The 9,795-nt window shown below is 44.3% G+C and overlaps 1 protein-coding gene across 5 annotated transcripts in view; it reads left to right on the top strand.

Moving 5' to 3' along the window:
• The first annotated feature begins 4,891 nt into the window (after window positions 1-4,891).
• The window catches only part of Ralgps2 (Ral GEF with PH domain and SH3 binding motif 2), a 136,565-nt gene continuing 131,661 nt past the window's right edge, over window positions 4,892-9,795 (top strand). For 3 of the 5 annotated variants that reach the window (XM_021173203.1, XM_021173192.1, XM_029474569.1), the window contains exon 1: window positions 4,892-5,029. The gene's annotated coding sequence lies outside the window, so the exon portion shown is untranslated. Of the gene's footprint in view, window positions 5,030-5,334; window positions 5,599-9,795 lie in introns of those variants that run through there. The other 2 variants (XR_003836002.1, XM_021173198.2) reach the window with 2 other exon arrangements.

The raw sequence follows: 9,795 nt of genomic DNA, 5'->3' as shown, positions 1-9,795 counted from the left end.
TACATATATATTTGCATAATACCTGTAGACAGTGTATTTTTAAAAGTCATATATGCCCTTTACTTTTGAATACTTTAGCGTATATTTCTAAGAATGTAATTAGTCATTACTAATGTCAGTAACTTTAACGTTATTGAAAGACTGGAATGGATTTATCATGTTTCCCTGTTGACCCAGCAATGCCGTTTTCCTTCCTATAGAAGCCCCAGCCCAGTAGCTCCCATGTCGCTCAGTGTCACACCATGCCCACTCTTGTATTTTCATAGCGTTTGTCTTTCATGACATTAGCATGCCCCAAAGACAGTTCATCCCACTTTACAAAACCGACCCAAATGTTGTTCACTGGGGACTGAGCATCATTGCCCCATTTAGGTGCCATCTCCAGAGATTCAGATCTGAAGGCAAATGATGTCTGTCTGTCTGTCTGTCTGTCCCTCATCTGTGATCCAACTGTGATGAACTGGCTTTGCCCTTGTAGTTAAAGCAGACAAACTCACTAAGGCCAGGCATTCATACAACTGGTTCCTCCTGTATACTCCCTCCTAAAGTTCCATGGATGGTTCTCCCTAGTCTTTGCCACTTACTGCATAATGGTCTTTTCCCACTCTATACTCTAACATAAGAATATTTCTTTTTATTCCTATTTATTAGTACCATTTTTCTTTATTAGTGGTGGGGACAAACTCAGGGTCTCATGCATGTTGTCAGCACTCTACTTCTGACCTATATCCCTAGCCAAGCTGTTTATTATTAGTATGGACTTATGAATTCCTTTAAAAACTTGAACCTATTTGATATTTTAAAGGAAATGGATGTGATATTGGATAATGAACTTTTCTTTCCACCACATCTGAAAATTTATGCTTAAATTTCTCATAAGGAAACTTGAACAAGATCCACTTAATTGGAAAAAAGCTATCAGATAAATGCAATTATCCAAACTTAGAGGAAGACACAACAAAAGGACTTTCTGATAAAAAAAAAATGGCCCCCAAATCAGAGCTCTTTTTTTTTTTTTTAACATTTTTGTTTTGTTTAAATACTATTTGTTTTTACATTGTACTCTACATGCTATAAGGCACTTCAGAGGTATGTGTGTGTATATCACTATAGCAAGGCAGTGCTATATCAGTAGGGACAGTACCAGGACAGCTGAAAACTCAGTTCTCAGTGCCAGATCCGTGATGCTGCAGAAAAAGAGTGGCCAAGACTGTCTATTAATGATTATGAGAAAAAGATGTTCTGAGCTCCTAAGGACATCCTATATCACAGCGGGCACGTCGGCAAAGGTTCAGCTACACTGTGCTCTGTTTCCTTGTGATACTGCAGACTGAACACAGGGCCTTGAACATGCCAGACAAGCACTGTACTGCTGAGTTACAAGCTGGATGGTATTAAAGGAAAAAAGGTAGTGACATTTCAAAGAAAAACAATCAATGAAAATGGTTTAAACTGTTTATCTAGAATAATTATAACCCCTCAACAACTTCTTTAATAGTCATGTCAGATAAATAATTGCCGAAACTGTCTTTATTCTTTTTAAGATTTATTTCATGTATATGAGTATATATACACACATATAGATGCATATGCTCTCTTCAGACACACCAGAAGACGGCATCAGATCCCATTACAGATGGTTGTGGGTCACTATGGTGCCTGGGAACTGAACTCAGGACCTCTGGAAGAGCAGCCACTCAGTGCTGAGCCACTCTCCAGCCTCTGAAACTGTCTTTAATATTGAAAAACATTTAAAAATTCTAACACTTACTTACACACAAACTTGCCGCCAAAGAGAATTCCAGGGAAATACTAATCATCTTTAATAAATCCCTGCTGATTCATGCCTGATACAGAATTCCTCCTTTAAGGATAGCTTAATTGGAAATTACTTAATATGGCACTCAGATTTGAATAGTCTGTGGATCAACTTTGTTCGGAAACTATAGCATGTGTTTCTCCACTGGGAGTCCAGCGGACTCTCCTTAAACTGTTTTCTGTGGAACCCTTTGAGGTCCTTTCTTACATCTGTCCCCCCAGAGAGTTGTGAATATCCTGCTCTGCCTATATTTTAGATAAGAGCACTGGAACCATGACTGACAGGTTTCCTCAAGAAGCCTGTCTGATTGGTTTTGACAATAAGATACATCGTTTGTTGATCTTTTTGCTGTAGTTGTGTTTTGCCTTTGATGTGCTAATTCTCTATCTAAATGGATCCCTTGGCTTACCTTTGGAAGTAAAGCACAGTAATAAAACAGTTACACAATGGTAACTCCCCTGAAGTGACATTTAAGCGTATTGAATTGTTATCGACTTCTATTTTATATAAGAGCGTTTCTGTTATATCCATTAGCATTTTTTGTTCTCAGATTCTGCATATTTCCTCTCTTTTGGCAAAAGCAAATGGCTCTCATAGAGCAACTTAAAGAACTACAAAAAATAATGCTCTGGTAAAGAATATTCGTTGCAAATAGTCATTGCTTCATTTACATATAAATGGATGGGGAACAGACTTTGAGAAATAACTCAAGGTTTATAAACAACAAAAACGTAAGTAGATAAGCTGTTTTCTATCCTTTTGGTTTTTGGAGCTAGGATCTTCTACTGTAGTCCAGGCTGGCCTGGAAAAGAAGACAGTCCTCCTATCTCAGCCACCTGAGCCCAGGGATTACAAATGGAGTACCACACCCAGCTTCTGTTTTTTGTGTGTGCACATGTGGGCACCCAGGTCATAGCTTGTGGGGAGAGGGCAGCTTTCACTTTCCACCTGATTGAGACAGGGTCTCTCTCATTTCTGCTGACGAGTTGCACAATTGTACATCCCAGGCTAACTGGCCCAAGAGCTTCCAGCCAAAAGTCTGCTGTTCCCACCTCCCATTTCCTTGCAGGATTTCAGGATGACAGGCTTGCCACATCTAGCTTTATACTCATCACACAGGGACTGACCTCTGATCCTCGGGCCTGCCAGGTTATCACCTTTGCCTCTTAAGTCATCATCTCAGCTTCTCCCAAGCTTTTTTTTAAAATATATTTTCATACAGAAATTCTCAACCTTATCAAGTTTAGAAAATCCTGAGCTCTTAAGAGTAGTAAAAGTGTGGTTTTGCAGGCTGTCAACATGAGCAACCCATTTGGAGTGATTTATTCCAAATTCAGACATTATGTAGGCATAGGAATCTCCTGTATAAAATCCATGAACTCTTGGGCCTTTTCTCTTCAAAGCTGGAGTGAAAATTTTATTGCTTTTACAGTAAACTGTGAAAATTACTGGCAGATGTGGGGACCTGGGATCTTTGTTTTTATGAAGCTCCAATTCAAGTGGCTGCAAGACATTTATACCAAATGAAATTCCCCGAGGCTCCTTATTTTTCCTACTTTAAAAGCAGTTAATAACTTGGGACAATTATATATATATATGTATATATACACACACGCAATATGTGTGTGTATCTATATCTATCATCTATCTATCTTTGAATGTATTGTTGTTGGCACATAGCCATCCACCTTTTCCTTACTCTCTTACTAACTTGGGGAAAGAAAGATCAATCATTTACTCAGTGACTCAAAGGGTTCCCCCTCCCAACTGTTACTTCAGTTTGTCTGTTGTTTCTTTGGGACTTGAAGAAAACAGCATCTAAGTGAAAACTGCATCTAAGTAGTTCTCCTGAAGCCTTTTGGTCACTAGTGTTCCTTAGCCCCGCCCCCTTTTCTTTAGTCTACGCTCAGTTGAAGATTTCTGACAGTCTTTTCTTCTTTTTGGTTTCTGTGCATCTATTGGAGAGACTTCCAACTTAAAACGGAATAAAAACCAGCACTGGGCTTTATCGCTTTTCCTTGCTTTGTTTCTATCTTCCACCTACTTTTGCTCGGGCGTGATTTAACCAAGGGGATGAAGGAGCGTTCTTCTACCTTCTCCACAGAAGGGAACAGTGGTCAAAGGGGACAGTGGTTAACTTTCTTCTGCATAAAAGAATCCATTGTTTTGATTAGTTATTATAGAGAAAAAGGAAATCAAACGAGTTTGGTCCCTTCACAATCTACACTCAGTGCTGCTATAGAACTGTCCCTCCACCCTCCACTGCACAATGCCTAGAAAAGAATCGCATCTATTCCCGAATGACCTAATGATACACCAAGGTGGCTCACTGAAAACCTTCCACTAAGTCACACTGCATCAAATGGTGCTAAGTTTAAGTAGGCCACCTAGGTGCACCCCAAGAAACAACACCCTTCTATTCCCTTTCATTCACAGGAAAAATTTCACCTTTTAGAATCACGTTCCCGCAATGGCGTGAAAATACAGTCCACCTGAAACTCATCAATCCGGGACTAGGGGATGCGAAATATTGTTATTTGCTCATTAAACCACGGGCAGCCACCCTGCTTAACACCTAAAGAGGCCGACCCAACACTTCCGGCATGATGATGTGCGAGAGTGCAGACTCCATCATTTAAGATCCCACGGCTGTGGGGTGACTCTTCACATTTGCAGCCCCCCTCCACTTGTCCGCCACGACTCCTAAGGACGCCGCCCTCACTGACTGGGTATTTGATCTGGGGGCCAAGCGTTTCCAGACTTTTGTCCTCTGGCCCGAGCGGGGAGCAACGCCCGCGTCCCAGGCGCCAACGAGACCCGTGCGGGGAGCAGCCGCGGGGCCACACCTGTCCGTCCTGAGCCCTGCGGCTCGTCCTTGCGGCCCGTGCTGCGGCTGCGGCTGGGGCACGCGCCGCGGACACCGGTACGGGCGGCAGTTGGCCTCGGCGGGCATAGCCCGGCGCCCGCAGACTGCGCCGAGACCCCGGCGACCCGGCGTTCCCGGCCGCGCGAGCGCGCTCGGTTGGTGCGCGCGCCGCTCCGCCCCGCCCGCCCGGCGCGCGCCCCCTGCGCGGCCGGGGTGGATCCGGCGCACTCCCCTCCCCCGAGCGCCGGCGGCGGGCGCTGAATGAGAGACGCCGACTGCTCGGTTGGGCGAGCGCTTGCCTCGGAGCCGCGGGCGAAGCGGAGGCGACGGCCGCGGCTGCACAGGTCGGCGTGGCGGGCGGGCGGGCGGGCGGCCGTGCGGGGAGGCGCGGGCAATGGCGGCGGCGGCCGCGGTGCGCGGCGCGGGAGGGCGGGCTGCGGGTCGCTCGCGGTCCCGCGGTGGCGGAGGCCCCGGCGTAGCCTCAGCCTCTCAGGTGAGCCGGGGCCGGGCCCCGCCGCGCCAGCCACACCCCCTCTCGGCCCGGGCGCCTGCACCCGGGTCACCGAGCCGAGGCGGGTGACCTGTTGCGGGGCCGAACCGCCCGCGGAGCGCGGGGTGAGCGGCGCCGCGGCGGCGGAGGCCGCGCGCGGACACGGAGGGGGCTCCCGCACCGCCGCGCTAGCTGCCCACAGCGCCCAGGATTCCTTTGCTGTGTGGGCTTAGGCGGGCTCGTAAACACCGGGCTCGGGGAGGCGATGGGGAGCTGACCTGGAAGGAAGCCCGGACCTGTGCGCTGCCGCCGCGCCTCCCCGCCCCCCTCGAAGCGCTTTTCCTGCCGCCGTGTGCGGTGTAGACGCAGGCGGGTTTCAGGGTGCGTGGGCGTGTTTGGGAAGAAGCTGCGAGCTGATAGGAGGTACCTTAGTGCGAATGTTAATTTGTTTTGAGCTGGGAGGGGTGAGGGAGGAGGAAGAAAGGGGCTTGATGGTGGCCGTGGAGGAGGGGCGTTTGCGTCCCCAAATCTCTCTGCAGAAAGCGCTCTCCACCGAAAGCATCCAGCGTCTTTTGTTTAAGATCGGAGGATGAAAGCACGGGCGGCAGTTAATTGAGCCTTTTCCTCGTAGGTGCTCTGCATCCCCTCCCCACCCCCACACCCCGTCTTATTACGCTGAAGTAGCTATAGAGCTTTGTTTCGGTGTTGGTGTTTGTTTATGAGTTGACTTTGGCGTTGTTTATGTAATGTTTACCATCCGGTGGACTCGAGGTCGTGTGTCTTTGAAGATGACCATTCGAATTTTGTGGAACTTTTCATTCCTTGCATGAGAGAGTACCGCAGTGCTACAGTTCGTTAACTTGCAAACTGTAAAAGCCTGTCCCACCCAGATATGATTGTTCGGGCTGTAGCATCACAAATGTAGTAAGTGTAATACTGTTGTTACTGCAGGAGTGGGATTTGTAACCAAACAGCATTATTTTAATAATAATAATCTCCACTGAACGTGTGTAGTCATGAAGCTTCAAAAATGTGGAAAATTGCTTGTCTTAGCCACATGTATACATTAAATGTGTCTATTAGAGTTCCCACGAATGGTTTAAGTGTAGTTATTTGAGTTTAAGTTCTGGCATAGTAATTTTAAAATAGTAAAACCCTGTCCATTCTATCTCACCATGCATTGATTTCAGGAATTTTGACTTTTTCTGCAAATATTGTTCTCTGTCTTTTATTCACCAGATTGCAGCAGAAGTTGAAAGATCTGCTTGTGTGTCAAGATCCTAGTATACTTTTCTGATATTACAGTATCAGGGAGGATACACCCAAAAATTCTGAGAGAAAATGAATTTTAAAAGATAACTATGAAACAGACATGTGTGAGTAATGAATGCAATTTGTGTGCATTTTAAAAACGAGCTTACAATTAAAATTGGGGCAGTGGTTGCCTTTGGTGAAAGATGGCTTTGTTGGTAATATTAATTTGATTGCAACTTGAAACTTTTTTTTTTTTTTTTTTTTTGAGGCAGAGTCTTACTATGTAGCTCTAGCTGTCCTGGAATTCACTGCATAGACCAGGCTGGCTTCTAACTGGCTGAGATCTGCCTGACTCTGCCTATGAGGAGTTGGGATTAAAAGCTCCTTTTAAGCTCTTGTCCAGAGGGTCAATTCTTCGACACACGTGGAGTACCTGTGCGTTCCGCTGTGTCCTGATGGGTATGGAGGGGATGCTGCAGCGCACAAACGCACACGAGCTGTGAGGGAGATACAGTCATCAGTGGGCAGCTCTGTTAGTGTAGAAGTCGGAGTGAAAACTCAGGATGCCTTTTGAGTTAGGATACTGCTTGCATTTTTCCTTCTGAGGATAGAAGGAACTGTTAGTGAATAAAAGCATCAAGACAGTTGTCTTAAACTGGGCTTGTGTTTATACACACTAGGTATCTGGCTTCCAAACATATCTAAATATTACTCTACCTGGAGTGAGAGGGTGTGTGGTTTATATGTGGCTAGACAATTAATCGGTTGGTTTATATACGTAAATGAAATGTGTGCTGATATTCTTGTCTTGATATTTACTTGTTTGTAAGAGTCTTCAGGAGAAGTAAGCCGACATCCTCCCTCCAGGGAAATGGCATTCTACCTGTCTGTTAAAGAAAAATCTTACTGGATTCCAAAGGGCTGATGAGAAGAGATTAATTTATGCTCTGATTAATAATCATGGTGACATGCATTGGTGTAGATCTTTGTAGATTTCAGAGCTTTAAAAGTATTTACCCTACGCAGGCATTAGTCTCTCCACTTCAGAGTGGGAGACCAGCTATCAGTAATCATACAGGGACTCCAGGCCTAGACTGTTGTTACTAGAGTGTGATGTGCCCCGTCCCATCCTGCCCCGTCCCATCCTGCCCCCCCCCCCCCCTGTCTCTGGAGTGGAGACTTTTTGGGAAGATGCACAGCTGAGGACTTAGTGTATTGCTAGCTTCCAGAAGTTTCTGAGGAGGTTTTAACCGCCAATCTATTATTTGAAATTGCCTTCGTTTTCTCTAAAGCTCTACTTTCCTTTGATATGGAAAACGAACACATACAAGCTTTTGAGTATAAAATGCATTAAAATGGATCCTGTGTTTTGAATATGAGCTTTTGTTTAATGTTTGCTTTTGAGATAGTTACTTCTGTCTGCACTTCACACTTTTTAAATAGTTATTTAGTATTCAATGAAAACATAACTCAGATAGCTTAAAATAGGTCCCATGGAAAAGAGTGAGTTTATGGCATTACTCTATAATTACTTCCTTAAGTGTGTTTTAAATTCCCATTAGTTCCTTGTTAATGAGAGAATGAAGATTGGATATGATAAAACTTCAGTATTTTTAAATTAATCTGTACTCTTTCCTTTTTCATGCTTTATAGTTTTATTTTCTTTGGTTCTCAAGTTTTATTCACGACCTCATTCTAAATATTCCAGATGGGTTTTATTCATTAACCTCCTCTGCCCTCCTCCCTCTTCCTTCTCCCCTCTTTCCCTGCCCCCCTCTCCTTTCTTAGAAAAGAACCTCACACTTGAAACAATGTCCAGTTATTGGTCAGAGATTATGGCCAGAGAGTAAAATAATTGACATTAAATGATATGACCACTTTGTTTTTCTTTTAAAAGTTGCTACTTGAACTTATACAGTTAAAAGTTACCCTGCAAGACTTTTGGTAAAAGCTTTGGTCCCTTGCCTCATGTCTTCATGGCCTCCTTCCCAGGTCCTGCTTACAGAACAGCAGTTCTTGGTACTCTGGCTGCTTCTTGCCATACCTTGTGTCTGTCTTCTTTCTTCTGGCACAAGTGCATGGTTCTGCTGTTTTATTTTTCAACTTTAGATATATATATATATATATATATATATATATATATATATATAGAGAGAGAGAGAGAGAGAGAGTATTTACTTATTTATATAAGTACCATGTTATTCTCTTAGACACACCAGAAGAGGGCATCAGATCCTATTACAGATGGTTGTAAGCCACCATGTGATTAGTGGGAATTGAACTCAGGACCTCTGGAAGAGCAGTCGGTGCTCTTAACCTCTGAGCCATCTCTCCAGCTCCAACTTCAGATTTTTTACAGTGCCTTTGCTTTAGGATTCCTATGGTACCGTGAACATCCTCTGTTTTCTTCCTGTGTTGTGATATTATACGTTTGATTACACATTCGTTGTTTACATTATTATGGCTCTGTAAATGTTTAACAGTTGTACATTGCAGTATACTATGATTAAATTTCTTGGCATTAGATTGTTTTCTTTTGTAATTTTACTCACTTTCTTATTTGCCTTTACCTTTTTCTATAGTCTGTCCAAATCTACAAACACATAGGGTGATAGATATTCAAACTTTTTAAAAATTGGGAAGGTCCTCCTAAGCCCTCTGTTTTTGCTCAGATCTGCAGTGCTGCTCTGTGCTGGAGCTGCGCAGCCCATCTGTAGCTTCTCATCATCGCACGTCTGACAGGTGTCCTGTCTGACTGCATTGGAGCCTGTGCTCTCTGGGTTAATGTCCCATTCCCCACCCTACCCTACCCCACCCCACCCCTCCCGTTTTCAGTTTTTCTTCTTTGAGTGAGTTGCATCTTTTGTTGACTTTAAGATGTCTCACACTTAAAATCCTACCGCTTAAAAGCTGAGGCAAGAGGGTTTCTGGGAGTTCCAGGCTGATCTGGGCCGAAGTGTGAGACTGTTTTATAATTATGTATGGCAGGATGAACCTTTTGAATGGTTTACATTGCTGAAAATGCTTTGTTCTACCTTGCTTACAGTCTGGGCTAAGTTCTGAATTAAGATGATAAGATTTCCTTGAAATTGAAAGTAGCACTGTGAAATAGGAGGGAGCACTGTGAATTAGAAGAGAGCACTATGAATTGGAAGGGAGCACTGTGAATTGGAAGGGAGCATTGTGAAATAGAAGGGAACACTGTGTAATAGAAGGGAGCACTGTTAATTAGAAGAGAGCACTATGAATTGGAAGGGAGCACTGTGAATTGGAAGGGAGCACTGTGATTTAGAAGAGAGCACTATGAATTGGAAGGGAGCACTGTGAATTCGAAGGGAGCACTGTGATTTAGAAGAGAGCACTATG

The sequence above is a fragment of the Mus caroli genome, chromosome 1, assembly GCF_900094665.2.
Source record: "Mus caroli chromosome 1, CAROLI_EIJ_v1.1, whole genome shotgun sequence".
Lineage (NCBI taxonomy): Eukaryota > Metazoa > Chordata > Mammalia > Rodentia > Muridae > Mus > Mus caroli.
Note: the sequence above shows the minus strand (reverse complement) of the source record. Positions and strands in the feature narration are given on the sequence as shown.